Below are 19,213 nucleotides of genomic sequence, written 5' to 3' on the forward strand. Positions count from 1 at the left end.
AGATAAAGCGATTTTGTTTTCTTTTCTAGGTTTTGAAGGAATCCCGTAGAATACTTCATCTGTCCCTTTTAATTTTTATGACATAGATAGGCCTGCCTCCTTCTCTTCTTTCTTTCCTTCTTACCATCCCTCCCTCCCTCTCTCCACCCAGTGACTAGGTCTTCAGAACCTACAAAAATCTAGGACATAACCATTATTGGGGTTTGTTGGTTTTTCATTTCTTCTGTACTTTAGCGTACTCATCCAGAAATGGAAATGAATGAAAACTTTATTTCTCAAAGGTATACCGCATGGAACACCAGTTTGAAGACCGGGAAGGTGGGTGGGTTAAAATTTCTGTAATCAAATCGGTAAGCAGAATGATAAATATTTTGCAGAGGGTACTGGGATATTTAGAATATTTAAGATGTTAAAGGCTTGTGAAAATATGTAGTGATCTCCTTAACTTTATTTACTCCAGTATTTCCCAAATACCATGGAACACTTTCTTTACCTGAAGTTAGTAATATACAAACACACTTAGTGATCCCAAGAACACACTTTTATTTTTTGTATTGTATTTTTTTACATCTTTATTGGAGTATAATTGCTTTACAATGGTGTGTTAGTTTCTGCTGTATAACAAAGTGAATCAGCTATACCTATACATATATCCCCATATCCCCTCCCTCTTGCGTCTCCCTCCCACCCTCCCTATCCCACCCCTCTAGGTGGACACAAAGCACCAAGCTGATCTCCCTGTGCTATGCGGCTGCTTCCCACTAGCTAGCTATTTTACATTTGGTAGTGTATATATGTCCATGCCGCTCTCTCACTTTGTCCCAGCTTACCCTTCCCTCTCCCCGTGTCCTCAAGTCCATTCTCTATGTCTGCATCTTTATTCCTGTCCTGCCCCTAGGTTCATCAGAACCTTTTTTTTTTTGATTCCATATATATGTGTTAGCATATGGTATTTGTTTTTCTCTTTCTGACTTGCTTCACTCTGTATGACAGTCTCTAGGTCCATCCACCTCGCTACAGATAACTCAATTTTGTTTCTTTCTGTGGCTGAGTAATATTCCATTGTATATATGTGCCACATCTTCTTTATCCATTCATCTGTCAATGGACACTTAGGTTGCTTCCATGTCCTGGCTATTGTAAACAGAGCTGCAATGAACATTGTGATACATGATTCTTTTTGATTTATGGTTTCTCAGGGTATATGCCCAGTAGTGGGATTGCTGGGTCAGATGGTAGCCAGGAACACACTTTGAGTCTTACATTTCAGACCTTCTCTGACCCTGACTGAAGTAGGAAGCCCAGAGTTTCTTCAAACCCTTCCTAGAGAAGGACTTTGTAATTTTGCTTTTAAGATAAGACATAATATCTCTCTCCACCTAAACTTTTGAAATTCATCCATATGCAGACTCATTTACCAGGTTCTGCAATAGTTGGGCCTAGTGAGTAAGCACTGCTTATAATACAATGCTCAGCATGGGCTAACAATGAAAACTTTTTTAAATAAAAATGTCAGGGATAAGGGACTTCCCTGGTGGTACAGTGGTTAAGAATCTGCCTGCCAGTGCAGGGGACATAGGTTCAATCCCTGGTCTGGGAAGATCCCACATGCCACGGAGCAACTAAGCCTGTGAGCCACAACTACTGAGCCCACGTGCCACAACTAATGAAGCCCGCACGCCTAGAGCCCGTGCTCCGCAACAAGAGAAGCCACCACAATGAAATGCCTGTGCACTGCAATGAAGAGTAGACCCCACTCGCTGCAACTAGAAAAAGCCCGTGCACAGCAATGATGACCCAATGCAGCCAAAAATAAAAATAAATAAAATAAAATAATTTTTTTTAAATGTAAGGGATAAGATAGCTTTCCTAGAATATAAACGCTACCAGGCTCTCACTATAGCCTCTTTCCTGAAATGAGAGCCATTGAGTTGGGAGTGTTGAAGCATTTTGTAAGGTATGATTACTCTTTCTGCAAATACTGCCACCTGGCTCTTTGGGGATGCTTCTTGTTTTTGTAATTTATTTCAAATTTTCAAAAATAAGCTTACGACATGGGTTGGATGCAAGGAGTCTGACACAGTGTTTAGGGCCAACCAGAATGTAACCTTGCTGAGGAGTTCAATATGGACCACCATTCTCTACATTTAGAAACCAACTACAGGTTTCTCGAAAAGTTAAACATAGTTACCATATGACCCAGCCACTGCAATCCTCCAAATAACTGGAAACAGGTACTTAAATAAATACTTGCTTGCAAATGTCCAGAGCAACACTATTCCCAGTGGCCCAAAGATGGAGACAACACAAATATCCATCAGCGGATGAATGAATAAACAAAATGTGGCACATATACAGTCGGCCCTCCACGTCCGCAAGTTCTGCACCCGTGGAGTCAACAAACCGTGAATCAAAAATATTTGGAACAAAAAGTTCCGAAAAGCAAAACTTGAATTTGCGGTGCGCTGGCAACTGTTTACATAGCATTTATATTGTATTTACAACTACTTACATAGCATTTACATTGTACGAGGTAATATAAGTAATCTAGCGATAATTCAAAGGAGGATGTGTGTAATTATATGCAAATAACTCTGCCATTTCATATAAGGGACTTGAGTATCCACGGATTTTGGTATCCAGGTGGAGTCCTGGAACCAGTCCCCTGCAGATACTGAAGGTTGATGATATATATGATGGAATAGTATTCAGCCACAAAGAAAGTAATGATGTACTAATAAATGCTACAGTGGAGAACACCTTGAAAACATTATGCTAAGGGAGAGGAGCCAGGCATAAAAGGTCACATGCTGTATGATTCCATGTAGTAACTGAAATATCCAGTATAGGGAAATGCATAGAGATAGAAATCAGATGAGTGATTACCTGGAGCTGGGGGTGGGGGAAGAGGGAATGAGAGTTGCTGCTTAATGGAGACAGGGTTTTCTTTTGGGGTGATGAAACATTTTGGAACAAAATAGAGGTGGTTGTATGACATTGTGAACACACTAAGCGCCACAGAATTGTACACCTTAAAATGGTTAATTTTATGTTATGTAAATTTCACCTCAGTAGGAGAAAAAATTAATTAATGGAAAACAGCTAGAGGGTCAGTGTGTCTCCCTCGGTCTAAAAGATCTACTCATGGGAGAGACCAAGTAGTCTGGAGAACCCGATTCTTGCTCCAGTCTTTTCCAAGCAGAATGCTAGGGAATAAATGTCCGTTTCCAAAACATGCTCTCAAATGTCTAACTTTGAGGGCACGACAGAAAATATCAGCACGTGTGATTTGATTAATAGGTAAATGGATCCATGTGGGGAATACGTTAGCATCTGAAAGATGGTCCACGCGATCCCTGTGCAGCATCATGGTAAATGCAACTCTTCAGGCTTTCCCGAGATCACTGAAGCACCAAAGACAGGAAATAAAAACGGTGTATCAGGCAGGACTCCTTTGTTACAGAGGTAGGGAGGAAAAAGAGAAAGATAAATGGATTCTTCTCTGGGTGGTGGAGGGTAAACATAGGAGGTTTCGGAGATGAGATCCATTCTCATCACATTCTTTTAAAAGTGATTTGGAAGGGAAAATACACCATGAAATCTCCATGTTTGCAGAGATACGAAACCTATGAAGATAAACTGCTCGGTATATCGGTGGGCAGAGAAGTGACAGATAAGGAGCAAGTACATTTACCAAAAATTCTTCCAGACTTATACGAATTTTATCTCTGAGGCTCCTGGTTTCAAACCAGGAACTAGCCCTTAGATTAGTGTAAACTGATGCCTGACTGTATACATCTATTGGGTTTCCTGTGAAAAGGGAGAAATGAAGGACTGCAAAATGTACAGAATCACTAAGTGGGGTCCTAGAAATAAGCCTAAAAAATGCGTTACCCCACTGTTTTCCTAAACCGTCGTGTGTTCTCAGTGGAAATGATCAGTGTGATTATGGCTAATGTACCTCAAGAATGGCACACAAGTTGAGGAGCGTTCTGGCTTGAAAGATCAAGAAAACGAGAAGGCTCTCACAAAACGTGCTGGAAGCCTCCTCAGACTAGAAAGGTGAAGGTTCCTCAAAGGATTTAAAATAACCACGTGTAGACATCATGAAAACGTGGTCTTGTTTACCAAAACCTTGAAAACCAAAATGACAGAGCATCCCTTGAAGGAGACGCTACAGCATAAATAAATAGAAGTGTTGCATCTGGGAGCAGACAGGAAACTGAAATTCGTGCCTTCCTACAGGCAGCAGAAAATAAACTTTTCAAGATCTAGATTAGCTCGTGTTTTTATTCATTTCCTAAAAATTGATTGAGCACCAGACATCTGCTGGCACTCTCCCAGAGGCTGGGGATACAGTGGTGAGGAAGACTTCATCTGGGCTCTTAAGGAAGGTACATGCCATTGGGGAAGCAGACAGTAAGACAGGCACAAACACGATAGCTGCTCAAAGGGATTAGTGCTGAGCGGATGAGAAGGCTGTGTCTCTACACCACTGCCATGAACCAGGAAGTGGGGTGGTCCTCAGGCCAGGGAGGATAATCAAATGATGGGGTGGGAAGGACTGATCAAGGAAGGCTTTCTGAGAAAGTGAGCTTTGAAGGGAGACTTGAAAGAACTCAGAAGGAGGAGCCATGCAGATATCTCAGCTAAGAACATTTCAGACCAAGGGAAACACAGTGAGAATACCCTGAGATGGAGAGGAGCCTGGCCTCTTTGAGGGACAGCAGAGAAGTATGGCGAAGCCTCAGGACCAGAGTCCGTGGAGGCTGGGAGGAGGCGAGATAGGCCATAACCAGGTTCCTCGTCAGCCATGGCAAGGAGCTGGATTACTGCTAAGTATAAAGGAAGTGGCAGATTTTAAGCAGAAGAGTAATGCGATTTGACTTGTGCTTGCAGACAGTGACTGGCTCCTGAGTGGAGGATGGATGTAAAGGGCCAAAGTGGAAGAGGGGAGACCTGTTGAGAGGCTGCTGGATGCTGTAGGTCAGGCGCAAGGTGATACAGAGGTGTAAGTGGCGAGAAGAAGACGGATTGGAGGCAGAAAGGAAATTGACTGAAGATGGATCAGGTGTGAGGGAAGGACAGGAACCCTAGTGAAGCCTAGTGAGGTGTACGGTATGGCGCTCGCCTGGATGCCACCCTCTGAAACCAGAGCACGCGTCTCGCCTGCCAACAGATCTCAGCCAGGTCCCTCTCTGAGACTGAACTTCAGCTAGAGACAGCCACCCTGCACCCAAGGTTACATCCCTGTGGACAGCCCACATCTAATGACTGGCCCAGGTGAGGTTATGAAGGCCCAAATCCTGCAGCCCAAATTGAAACCACTCTGCAGAGGCATCCCAGCTCCAGAGCTCACCCTTTGCGACAGCATCCCTGTTCAGTTTCTCCTTCCGCCCAGCCTGCTTCTGTCACTCCCAAGAGCGCTTGCTAATAAAGTTTCTGTGTGCAGATGTTTCTTCCTAGAGTCTGCTTCCTGGAGATGGCATCTGTCCAGCTGATGGGTGATGGCTTCTTTAACCAATATGGGTGAAGCCTGAAGAGAAGGATAGTTTGGAGTGAAAATCAGGAGTTGTGTTTGCTCACGTTCACCTTAAGATGTCTAATTATATCCACATGCCGACAGAGTGATAGGTGCCATGTTAAGGGGTGGCTAGAATATTCTGGAGAAGAACCCGAACCCTCAAGGCAGATGGCAAAGAATACAGCCAGGCCTTCTCATCATAGAGGACTAGACTGAATTCCCATGAGTCTCTTCTACCATAGTTATTTTCAAGTTTGAGTGTTCCTAAATCTGCTTCCTTTGTTCACAGAGAAGATAAAGTTTAAAACCCTTTGTATTTGGACTGAAATCCAAATTCCTTGCTCTCAAAACCATGCATAATATAGTCTTCCATTGGGCCAACCTCTCCTTCCCACCACTTAGCCCCTGGATCACGACACAGTGATCCACGCTGTTCTTCATTCACAGCCTCAAAAATTCAGTCTTTCCCACCTCAGGGCCTTTGCACATACATTTCCTTTGCCTGGGATGCTCTTTTCACCGTTTGATTACCCGTTTCTTATCCTCAGACCTCCTCTTTTTGATCATCTCCTCAGAGAGGAGTGACCACACTAATGGCTTCCCACATTTTCTCTTAATTCTTTGTTTCCTTCATGGTACTTCTCACACTTTGTAATTATTTCATGTATTTCTTGGTTTACTCAGACTTGAGTTTTGTTTATTTGGTCTGTCTCTCCAATTAGAAATCCCCCATGAGGGTAAGGACTTAATTCACCATTCTATCCATGTGCCCAATAAATATCGGTTGACTCATAACTTCATATTTTAGATTTTTTTTTTTTTTTTTTTTTTGCGGTACGCGGGCCTCTCACTGCTGTGGCCTCTCCCGTTGCGGAGCACAGCCTCCGGACGCGCAGGCCCAGCGGCCATGGCTCACGGGCCCAGCCGCTCCGTGGCATGTGGGATCTTTCCGGACCGGGGCACGAACCCGTATCCCCTGCATCGGCAGGCGGACTCTCAGCCACTGCGCCACCAGGGAAGCCCCCATATTTTAGATATTCTTTCCAGGGATGAGGAAAAAATACAATACATACATGGATTAAACACCTCCTATAGGCCAGCTTCTGTGCTCACAAATTCTATTACCTCTTTCAGCCCTTCCAACAGTTCTGTAATGTACATATTATTATTTACCCATCCTTTAGAGGAGGCATCTGAGGCTCAGAGAGATTATTTGGCATTCCCAACGTCATGCAGCTCCTCGTGGAGTTGAGATTCCAATCCAGACGTGCCTCACTCCAAAGCCTGTACATTTTCCATTAAACCATAATTTGCGTGTTCCTTCAGCAGACATTTGTTGAACACGTACTATGGACAGAGAAGAATACTAGGAAGCAAAAGATATAGGACCTGCTGTGGAGAAGCTTGTAATTTGACCGGAGAGACAAGGCAAACACACAGGACAGATGTAATAGCGTGAAGCAGAATATGATAAAGGGACATACTGCAAGGTTCCTTCCAGCTCGAAAATTCTTTGCCTCTCTGAATGGTACAGGCAGTAAACACAGCAGGAGAAGTCATTCTGCTCCTTGATTGTGTCTGATGGCATGCATTCTGTCTGCATCCACCTCTGGCTGCCAGTGAACACAAATGCAAGTCTATTTCAGATGGCTGTCTCTGCACTCCCGTATTATAGTGTAGGGTGGATTCAAGGTCAAGTTTGAAGTCACCATATTACAGTGTATGGTGGATTCAAGGTCATGTTTGAAATCAAAGTCAGAAGTCTTTGTTTTTTTTCCTCTACTATATTAAGACTCTTACCAATTAACTTGAAAAAAGTCAAGAAGTGAACAACTGGCGGGGGGCGGGGGGGGGGGCGGTGGTTTGAGGGAGGGCGAAGACCCGTTATCTCATCCCAAAGACTCTGAAGTGGATTTGCTCACAAAACACCAGGTTTCTTTAGTGACCTCCTGAGACTTTGCCTGTCACACTGAACAGTATATCATTTCATAGGGGGAAAAGAAAAACAAAGTGTTTCCATGAGAAGGGCTATGTTATATCACAGTGTGACGCTATTTAAATATCAAGCTTCTATTTAGAAAATGGAAGGCAATAAATTGAGTTGCTAATTATTCCAGCTGTGAGTATTTTTGGTATGACTGCACATTTTGAAGAGGGCAAAATAGAGGATCTTCCTGTTGCTCATGGCATATGCAAATGTAATGACGGTCCCCTCTGATCTAAAAGGTTCAGGGGTCAGAAACCTTGAAAGCCTATTTCTCATTGCATCAAAATTGGTTTGAGTCTAAGCTTAGGGACTCATGATATGAAATGGGCTTTTCATTATACTAATTGGGTTATTGGCTGCTTCTGCAAACTTGGGAAGTAGCAGTGTTTTTTAAACATTTTTAAAGTTTTGTTTTTAAAGCAACAGTTCACCTCTCAACCCAAGCATAAATTCCCAACCGGAAGAGGAGAAGAAACATATTAGTGATGTCCTCCATCCCTTCCCTTCCTAATAAAATTATTTTTGAGGGGTGGTGCTGCCAGCAGTGCTCTAGTCACTGTGCTAATTAGGACAACGCATTCACTTTACATCTATTTTAAATGAGCTGGGCCCTGTGTAGGTCAAGGAGGTCTAGTAAAGAGCAAGATAGACATGATTCCTGCCTTCAAGCGATTAATAGCTACATTTATTGATCACTCACTGGACGTCAAGCTCAGTGTTAAGGCTTTCACGTAAATAAATTCATCCAATCCCCCTAACAAGCCTATAAAGTAGGCACGAGCCATCTTTCCCTTTAAAGGTGAGGCCACAGGGACTTAGAGGGGTAAGTAACTTGCCCAATGCCAGGATCCAAACCTTTGTTGTCCAGGTTCAGAATCTGTACACTCAATACCTTACTGGTTTCAAAAAGAATTAAATTAATAATAATAAGAGAATGTTTATATATAGGGAAAAAGTCTGACTCTAAACGTCAAATGTTTACCAGTCTCAGAGTACGGGAGACCTTTGCTTTCTGTTTTTTTTTTTTTTTTTTTAACTTATATACTTGGTCTTTCTTTTGTAATGTGTACCTCTTACATTTGCAAATAGGAAAATAAAGGCACGACACTTAAAAGATTGCTTAGTTTTGCTATTCAAAAAGTGACTGGGGGGCTTCCCTGGGCATCCAGTGGTTAAGACTCCGTGCTTCTAATGCAGGGGTGTGGGTTCGATCCCTGGTTGGGGAACTAAGATCCCACATGCTGCGTGGCACAGGTAATAAATAAATAAATAAATAGTGGCTGAACAGTATGGTATCCAACATCATCTTTCTCATTATCTCATGGTTTTTCCATCTCATCCTGGAAGCTTCTCTCTTTTTCTGTTTTCTTTTTCTCTGCATGCCCTATGTGTGTCTCTCTCTCCCTTCTCTCTCTTTCTCCCTCCTTCTCTCTCTTTCTCCCTCCTTCTCTCTCTCTCTCTCTCTCTCTCTCTCTCTCTCTCCCCCTCTCCCCACACCCCATCTCACCCACCCTTCGAGTTTCCCCTCTACCACCACCATTCCTTCTCAGATTGGAGAGCATAATAGCGATGCCAGAAAGCGTGGTGGTTATTTAACCTCTCTCCAGCTAAATGTTTTATCGTATCTCCTGAAAATCTAATTATAGCAACTTTACATGCTACAGTACCCTTTATGGGCTGCCTCTTTTAAAAAATTTTTTAAAATTTTTTATTTTTTCCTTTACCATCTTTAGTGGAGTATAATTGCTGTACAATGGTGTGTTAGTTTCTGCTGTATAACAAAGTGAATCAGCTATACCTATACATATGTCCCCGTATCTCCTCCCTCTTGCGTCTCCCTCCCACCCTCCCTATCCTACTCCTCTAGGTGGTCACAAAGCACCGAGCTGATCTCCCTGTGCTGTGCGGCTGCTTCCCACTAGCTATCTGTTTTACATTTGGTAGTGTATGTATGTCACTGCCACTCTCTCACTTTGTTCCAGCTTACCCTTCCCCCTAAGTCAGAAAGAGAAAAACAAATACCATATGCTAACACATATATATGGGCTGCCTCTTTATTAAACTAACTCCTTTAGACACAATAAACCTGGTGCTTCAAAGGGCATGGCCAGCGCCAGTGAGATCGGATGGGATCTTCTGTACTGATCACCACCCCCCAACTCCTGGTGTACTTCTGCCTCTCTCCTTTCTCTGGCTTTTTATCAAATTTCAGCAACAGCCTGTATGATACTCAAAATCTTTCAGGGGTTAATGGATGGCGTATCAGTACTTTCATCCGCTACTCTGAATACCTCTGAGTTTGTTTTCTGGAGAAGTCAATTTTCTTGGTAGAGCAACAATCAATACCTGGTTTCCCTGATAACCAGAGCTGCTTTTTTGCACACGGTGCTACCTGGAGACCATTCAAGGCATTCACTCGGTTTCAAGGAGAACGTTGGCTGCGGCTGACTTCATGAGCAAAGACAGCGGCTGCACTGTTGTCATTAGTCATCCTGGTTAGTTGCATGGTGCTCTGTGATGAGAGAGCGGGATCCAGATTGAGAGAGAGCGAGAGGAAGGAAACAAAAACTTGTACTCTGTACAGTTGTTTCTCTAGTACGTTTCCTTTTCGAAGCCCTGCTGGGAGTTCACCCTGGGAATACAGCTAAACCAAGAAAAAAGAGGGCGACTGCCTCTTAGGATCCCACTGGTTGCAAGCTGAAAAACAAAATGGTACTTGGTGTTAAGGGATTGTCCATATTTGTTTCTTTGTTTCTTTGGTAGATTTTCAGGTTAATGAGTGAGTTTATTCACAATTGAATCAGGAGAGAAGGAAGAGAAATCTTTTGTTGGGGCCTCAAGTAATTTAGCCAGCCACTGCTTCTCAAAGCTTCTGCTGTAGATCAGTCGAACTCCATCTCTATCGCAAGAATAAAATAAAAATGCACAGTGAAATATACAAGCAGCTCATGCAGCTCAATATCAAAAAACAAACAACCCAATGCAAAAAGAGAAAGAAGACCTAAATAGACATTTCTCCAAAGAAGATATACAAATTGCCAACAAACACATGAAAGGATGCTCAACATCACCAATCATGAGAGAAATGCAAATCAAAACTACAATGAGATATCACCTCACACCAGTCCGAATGGCCATCATCAAAAAATCTACAAACAATGAATGCTGGAGAGGGTGTGGAGAAAAGGGAACCCTCTTGCACTGCTGGTGGGAATGTAAATTGATATAGCCACTATGGAGAACAGCATGGAGGTTCCTTAAAAAACTAAAAATAGAGCTACCATACGACCCAGCAATCCCACTACTGGGCATATACCCTGAGAAAACCATCATTCAAAAAGAGTCATGTACCACAATGTTCATTGCAGCTCTATTTACAATAGCCAGGACATGGAAGCAACCTAAGTGTCCATCGACAGATGAATGGATAAAGAAGATGTGGCACATATATACGATGGAATATTACTCAGCCATAAAAAGAAAGGAAATTGAGTTAATTGTAATGAGGTGGATGGACCTAGAGTCTGTCATACAGAGTGAAGTAAGTCAGAAAGAGAAAAACAAATACCGTATGCTAACCCATATATATGGAATCAAAAAAAAAAAAAAAAAAGAGGTTCTGAAGAACCTAGGGGCAGGACAGGGTTAAAGACGCAGATGTAGAGAATGGACTTGAGGACATGGAGAGTGGGAAGAGTAAGCTGGGAAGAAGTGAGAGAGTGGCATGAACATATATACACTACCAAATGTAAAACAAATAGCTGGTGGGAAGCAGCCGCATAGCACAGGGAGATCAGCTCAGTGCTTTGTGACCACCTAGAGGGGTGGGATAGGGAGGGTGGGAGGGAGACACAAGAGGGAGGGAATATGGGGATATATGTATAGGTATAGCTGATTCACTTTGTTATACAGCAGAAACTAACACACCATTGTAAAGCAATTATACTCCAATAATGATGTTTAAAAAAAATGCACGGTGTTTTTAATTGATCGGGTCCTTCTTACATGGATGTGAGGCATGAGTTTCTTGTTTGTTAGACCTCTTTTTAAAATCTTCCATGGTTGTTTCATCAGAGAAAAAGGTATGCCCTTAATTTTCTAAGCCAATCTGAAGCAAAAGCCTGGTTTGCCAAGATTCTGCCTCAAAACTGCATGCCTTTGCTGTTATGTAAAGCGCATGGGGGAATGGCTGTTAGGTTTGCGTGCTCTCTCATAGGTTTTATTAAACAGTTTTGTTTTCACAAGAGGAGAAGTGGTGACATGTACTAAAAAGATTGATAGTTTAGGGTGAAGTGATGATTACTTTATTCTAAGAGCTCACTGGGACCGAGGGTACAGAACAGAGGACAGAGAGGAACCATCCTTCCTTAGCTTTACTACTCAATTCGACAGCCAGCCTCTGAGCCCCTAACCTGTGCCGAGCAGAATGCTGGGTCCCGGGACTGAAGCTTTGATAACCCACGCGGCTACGAAGGAAAGATGTATGCACGCAAAAAAAGAAGTATTATTTTTTTGTGCAGCATCAAGGGCTGATTTTCTCTCTCCCCTCAAGTGTCAGCAAACTCCAAGGACAGCACTTTAGGGGCCCCTCATTTGCCTTTCCTTTCCGAGGCACAAGTGGCCAATTCTGAGAGCAATTGAGTTGTGCTTGAAGAATGTCAAGTGCATTTGGAAACGACACATTTCTGCCGATGCCTGGAGTCCTGAGCTGAGCTACTTCCATGGCCGACTGCTGGGAAGACGTTCGGTTGGGGCATCACAAATGATCCCTTGGAGCGCCCTCAGCCTGCCCCTGAGGGGGAAAAGCTGTCTTAATAGCCAGTTCAGGAAAAATCCGGAGAAGTTCCCTAAGCCTTCCGGGTCCTCCCACTGACCATCTGGCCAGGCCATCACCTTGTGGGTCTTGCTTCATTTTATTTACCTTTATTCCTGCTTCATGTGATTGCGACCTTTGGGTGAATCAGAGCTTGCATTTTTTCAACTTGTTACTATGAAAATTTTCAAACATTCAGAAAAGTTGGAAGAATAGTACTACATAAAAAAACCACCTAGTTTCAACAATTGCTCTCATTTTGCCACGTGTGCCTTATATATCTATATATAGAGAGATCTTTTGGCTGAGTCATTTGAAAATAAGTTTTGACATGACATGTCATGCCTAAAGACATCAGCATTCAAAACTTGCATTTTAAAAAATATAGTAACCATCTAGTGTGTTCTGGATAAGTCAGACGTATTTGAAAGTTGCAAAGACGGTTAGGGTAGAGTTTCTTAAACTTTATCATACATTAGAATCACTTAGGAAACTTCTTCACCAATACACTCCCAGACCCCAGGCCTAGGTCTGGATGCAGCCCAGGAATTTGTACTTTTCTAGCAGAGCCTTCCAGTGATCCTAAAGCAGGTATTTATGGGACGTAATCTAAAGATCGCTTCTTTAGAATCTTTCTTTTTTTTTTTTTTTTTTGCGGTACACGTGCCTCTCACTGCTGTGACCTCTCCCGTTGCAGAGCACAGGCTCCGGACGCGCAGGCTCAGCGGCCATGGCTCACGGGCCCAGCCGCTCCGCGGCACGCGGGATCTTCCCGGACTGGGGCACGAACCCGTGTCCCCTGCATCGGCAGGCGGACTCTCAACCACTGCGCCACCAGGGAATCCCTAGAATCTTTCTTTTTTTATTTGCTGAGTGTAATCTTCTAGAGATTCATAACAGCAGGGTGTAACTGTATGGTGTGAGGAGACTACATGTCTTTGGTACTCTGATTTAATAATTCTAAGCACCAGAAACTAGAAACAAGGGATGTGATAACTAAATGAGTTTCATTTAACAGTGATCATTAGAGACACCACAGTACCAATGAGAGGCCTGAGAGATGTATCCTGGAAAAGATAATACAGTGCCAAAAAGTATACAGGTTGTTTTTGGTCTGTGGCAGGATCTGGCCTTGTATGTATAAATATAGACACTTGCCTGTATGAACTATGCAAACTTATAAATGTTTGGAAAATAAGAGTCAACATGGCAGAAGGAATCCTAATTTCAGAATTCAAAATGTTCACAGTATTGTCCTTTTAGCATTCATGATTTTGGCCTTGGGAACGTTGCAGGTCTTTCACTCAACAAAGATTTGTTGACTTCCTTCTTTGTGCCAGGCTCTATTCTAGATGTTAGGATACAGTGATGAACACATCAGACAAACCCAATTATTTTGGACTTCATAGAAATTCAGTTCTAATGATGGAGGCAGACAGTAAATAGCACAAATGCATATACCCTGAAGAAGAGTAAAGCAGTTATAACAGGATAGAGAATGACAGAGAAAAAAGTAAAGGAGGCAGGAAAGATCTCTCTGGGAAAGTGACTCTGGAACAGAATGTTGAATGATATGAAGAAACGAATTGTGCAGCTATTTCCAGGCAAAGGGAACAGCAAGTGCAAAGGCCCTGAGGCAGGAATATGTTGGATGTGATATGATGAGGACTAGTAAAAGGACAGTGTAACTCATGGAGGGGAGGAGGATAAAGTGGAGGAAGATACAGTTGGAGAGGTGGCCAGAGGGCAGATCATGCAGGGAATTGTAGGCCATGGGAAGGATTTCTGATTTTATTCTAAGTATTATTGGAAGCCTTTTCTTTTACTTTCCTTCCTTCTTTCCTTCCCTCCTTCCCTTCCCCTCCCTCCCTCCTTTCTTTCTTCCTTCCTTCCTTCCTTCCTTCCTTTCCTTCCTTCCTTCCTTCCTTTCCTTTCCTTCCTTCCTTCCTTCCTTCCTTCCTTCCTTCCTTTCCTTTCCTTCCTTCCTTCCTTCCTTCCTTCCTTCCTTCCTTCCTTCCTTCCTTCCTTCCTTTCCTTTCCTTCCTTCCTTCCTTTCCTTTCCTTCCTTCCTTCCTTCCTTCCTTCCTTCCTTCCTTCCTTCCTTCCTTCCTTCCTTCTTTCTTTCTTGGAGAAGGGGACGGTGATGACATGTGACATAATCTGACTTTCTTTTTAGAAGGAAGTATGAAAAATAGATTGGATTGTCAAGGGGACAGTGTTAGGATCTCATGAAGCAATCATGAAGCAATCCCAGTTAAGTCCCTACATACGAACGAGTTCCGTTCTGAGAGCTCTTTCATAAGTCCAGTTTGTTCATAAGTCCAGCAAAGTTAGCCTGGGTACCCAACTAACACAGTCAGCTGTATAGTACTGTACTGTAATAGGTTTATAATACTTTTCACACAAATCATACATTAAAAAAAACAGAGAAAAATAAAACATTTTTAATCTTATGGTACAGTACCTTGAAGAGTACAGTCGTACAGTACAACAGCTGGCATACAGGGGCTGGCATCGAGTGAACAGGCAAGGAGAGTTACTGACTGGAGGAGGGAGAGGAGGTGGGAGATGGTAGAGCTGAAGGATCGTCCGCAACAGGAGACGGAGGGCAGGCTGCAATTTCACTCACGCCTGACGCTAATGGCACAGGTTCTGGGCTTGAAATAAAGATACTGTACCACTGTACTCTCTACAGTATTTTATAGTAAAGTACACAAAAGCACAACCACTCGTAGAGGATGCACGCGTGTGACAACATACGTGAGACACGTGAACTAACTTACATGATTGGACAGGCAAACACATGTTCGCACCTTTGAAAGTTCACAACTTGAAGGTTCATGTGTAGGAGACTTACTATATAAGAAATAGTAATCATATTCTTCTATTATTTCTTATAAATGAGTGCATTAAAAAATAACTAAAGTCAGTGTAAACTTCTTAACCTTCACCTTGTGATTTCTCTCATGTTGCTAAAACATTCCTGCTTTCGCTTTATTGATTCTGTCCACAACTGTGACTGATGTTGTGGCCCTGCTGTTTAGATTCTGGAAGTACCAAGATAGTAATACCGCTGTCAAGTGTAAATTTGGTTTGGGACAGACACATTAAACATATTTACATAACATAACATAGTATATAATATGTTATATATTATTTATATAAGCATCGTTTGTATATACATTTATATATATATATGCACACACACACATATATATAAACAAGTATATAAATAGCTTCTTGAGTGCACAAAGTGACGGGGTGCTTGGGCTTGAGGAGAAGGTTGGAATAGGTTTCCGAGGTGGGTCGTTGGCAGGTGAGTAGGAGTTGGGTGGGGTGGGATGGGTGGGAAAGAAAAAGAAAAGCCATTCCAGAAAGCATTACACATCATCCACAAAGGCACCGTGGCATGAACAGACTAGTTACGGAGCACTGTGTCTGTTTGGTGTGGCTGAAGGACGGAGTTCATGGGAGCTGGAAGCATAAGGTTGGAGATGAGGATAAAAAGGCTGAGTAGTGGTTGTAAGAGTGTGGTCCCGTATTGAGATTTGGGTTTCCTCTTCTAAGTACTGGAGAATCCCTAGGGATTTATAAGTGAGGGCGTGATGGAATTTGTGGTTTGGGAAGAAAAGTAGCAGAGGGATGAAGGAGAGGGTTGGTGGGAGAAGTTTTCAGAAATAAAATGAAAGGGATCTTTAACCCATCGTGTAGGAGAAGATGAGGGAAAGGAGGAGGTAAAGATGACGATTGTGTCCTAGACGACTGGAAATAACAGGAGTCAGGAAGAGTGTGATTGGGGAGGGGAAGGAAAAGAGTCCGTGTTTGGTTGCAACTTGTTCAAGAGAGTTAAGGAAGGTAGAGGAAGACATGCCCAATACACAATTGGAATGTGGGTCTCAGGAAAGAACTTGAGCTAGAAATGGAGATCTGGGGACTCCAGCCCCATCAGTGATGGCTGAAGCCAGGGGAATGGGTGAGATCTCTGTTGGAGTGAGAACTGGTGTTCCTATATTTGTAAACATTCACTAATGACAGCTTACAATGTCCGTATATTCCTCTAAGTTTGATTCCCTGTTTTTACTACCCACTCTTGGAGAATTGTCCAAGAAGTAAACCTGAAGTAGTTCTAAGTCAAATCCCAGAGTTCTTCCACCACCCTGGCTTTCTGGTGTGTATATGTTCTAGCTTAATTATAAGGCAGTGGACTATTATCTATGATCTGGAGAACTCTTCAGGTGTTTGCTCAACGTTTGTCAGGCTTTAAATGTAAAACTCATGTTTCAGCCTCCTTATATTCTCTGAAGAATTAAGAATCAATGCTATTTGTAGGCATCGAATACTTACGATGAAACACACCCTTGGTTAAGTGGTTGTCCTACGTGATGGTGTGTAATCCCCACAACAACCTGTGCTATTCTTACTCCCACTTTACTCCATTTTACCCATGAGGAAATGGAGGCTGTCAAGAGCAGCGTCAGGTGACTTACATGAACTTCCTTGTCCAGGAATGGCACTGCCAGGACTCCGATCCAGATGAATCTTGCTCCAAAGTGCCTCCTTGGGACACAACGCCTACTGCCTCCTCCTCCAAAGGCTCTTTTTATCAGGAGCATTCAAAGACATCTATTGGACAGGGAGTACAAACCTTACTTATAGAATCAAACCTCTTGGCTGTGTTCAGATCATTGAACATTCTTATAGCACAAATAAAGTTTTTTTTTTAATGCCATTTTTTAGTTCCACTGGACATCAGAAGTTTTTAATTTATTTATTTATTTTGGCTGTGTTGGGTCTTCGTTTCTGTGCGAGGGCTTTCTCCAGTTGCGGCGAGCGGGGACCACTCTTCATCGTGGTGCGCGGACCTCTCACTGTCGCGGCCTCTCTTGTTGCGGAGCACAGGCTCCAGACGCGCAGGCTCAGTAGTTGTGGCGCATGGGCTTAGCTGCCCTGCGGCATGTGGGATCCTCCCAGACCAGGGCTCGAACCCGTGTCTCCTGCATTAACAGGCAGATTCTCAAACACTGCGCCACCAGGGAAGCCCCCACAAATAAAGTTTTAAGTATTGGTTGTTTATTTTGATGTTAGCCATGCTAAATAATTCACTAATCAGATACTCATTTTCTGACATGGTTGTCAGTGATCTCAGGCTCCTTTGATCTTTACCAAGAATTAAAATACTTTCAAAGTTTTATCTGGAAGCAGCCAAGATACAAATATTTGTAAGGACAGCGATCTTGCCTCAGAATCCCACTGGGAAAGCCTGCTAACCACCATATGCAAGGAGAATGTGGTATAGTAAGTCCCGTTAGAGCTTTTAGCGTCAGGCAGACCGGAGTTTAAGGCCCAGTGACACCGCATGCTAACTCTGGGCTTCGGTTTTCTCGTTTGTAAAACTAAGGTAAAAATAGTATTCACTTCATAGGGTCACCGTGAGATTTAGTTTCAAGTAAAACATTTAGCATTATGACCCATAGTGTGTGTGGTCCATAAATATAATTGCACCTAATGAAGACTTGAAGGGAAAGGAAATACCTGTATAACATTTTAAAATCTTAGAATTGAAACTGAGTAAATTCGTAAAACAATGAGGGAGCTTCATTTATTCATTCAGGTCGCCCCTACATGCTGAACTGGCGCTGGGTCCTGGGACCATAAAGATGAACAAGGAACAAAATAAGACACAGCCCCCAGCCTCCACGTGGTCAGACTCTAGACTCCACTGAACCCGTGCTTTGAAATCCACTAGATATTTTCCGGAAGGCGAGTCATTTTAAACAAGGTGTGGCACGGCACCTTTGAAGTTTCAGAAATGGCACACATAAGAGGGCGAAAATCTGTTGGGGAGAATTGATGGTCTTTGCTGTGTCCTTAGAGTGACAGGCTCCTGACCCCTGAGGAAGGGTTCTATTAAGGGTCAACAGTACAGCGCATTATCCTGTTGACATACCATAGTTCTAGACAAGGGGCACCTTGTTCAATTGGCAGACAAAGATATTTCCAAAGAAAGAATTGTGATCTTGAAAGCAAACTTGCGGTTACCAAAGGGGAAAGGGGTGGGGGAGAGGTAAATTAGAAGTTTGGGATTAACAGATATACACTACTATATATAAAATAGATAAACAACAAGGATTTACTGTAGAGCACAGGGAACTATGTTCAGTGTCTTGTAATAACCTATAATGGAAAAGAATCTGAAAAAGAATATATATACATACATATAGATATGTATGTCTATATATAATCACTGTGCTGTACGCCTGAAACTAACACAGCATTGTAAATCAACTATACTTCAATTTAAAAAAAGAAAAAAAGGATGCGGAAAATAAAAAATGACCTAGAGGGGTGGTCTCAGAACAGGAGGCAAGTGAAAGGGGAAAGCAGCCCAGAAAGAAGGCTCAAGAGAGACAGTTTAGGATGACACTTAAGAGCACAGACTTCAGTATGAAGACAGAGCTTGGGGTTTAAATCCTTGAACGGTTGCTTGACTTTGCCAAGCCTGATTTCTCATGTCTTAAATGGGGATATTATAATATTTGGTTTGTAAATAGTTGTGACCACATATTTCAAGTGCCTTTTTTTTTGATTGACGTACAGTTGGTTTACAATGTTAATTTCTGCTGTACGGCAAAGCAATTCAGTTATACATACATATATTCTTTTTCATATTCTTTTCCATTATGGTTTATCCCAGGATATTGAATATAGTTCCCTGTGCTATACAGTAGGACCTTGTTGTTTATCCATCCTATATATAATAGTCTGCATCTGCTAACCCCAAACTCCCAATCTATCCCTCCCCTACCCCTTCCCCACCCTTGGCAACCACAAGTCTGTTCTTCAAGTGCCTTTAAATAATAGGTCCCAATAGTGGATGGAGCTCAGCACC

The 19,213-nt window shown here is 42.6% G+C and overlaps 1 protein-coding gene across 1 annotated transcript in view; it reads left to right on the forward strand.

Annotated features, from left to right (window-relative positions):
- The window catches only part of TENM2 (teneurin transmembrane protein 2), a gene marked incomplete at its 5' end in the record, with an annotated part of 411,764 nt that overhangs the window by 104,897 nt on the left and 287,654 nt on the right, over positions 1-19,213 (forward strand). The gene's annotated exons all lie outside the window — the stretch shown is intronic.

This window comes from Stenella coeruleoalba (genome assembly GCF_951394435.1).
Source record: "Stenella coeruleoalba genome assembly, chromosome: 3".
In the NCBI taxonomy this organism is placed as follows: Eukaryota; Metazoa; Chordata; class Mammalia; order Artiodactyla; family Delphinidae; genus Stenella; species Stenella coeruleoalba.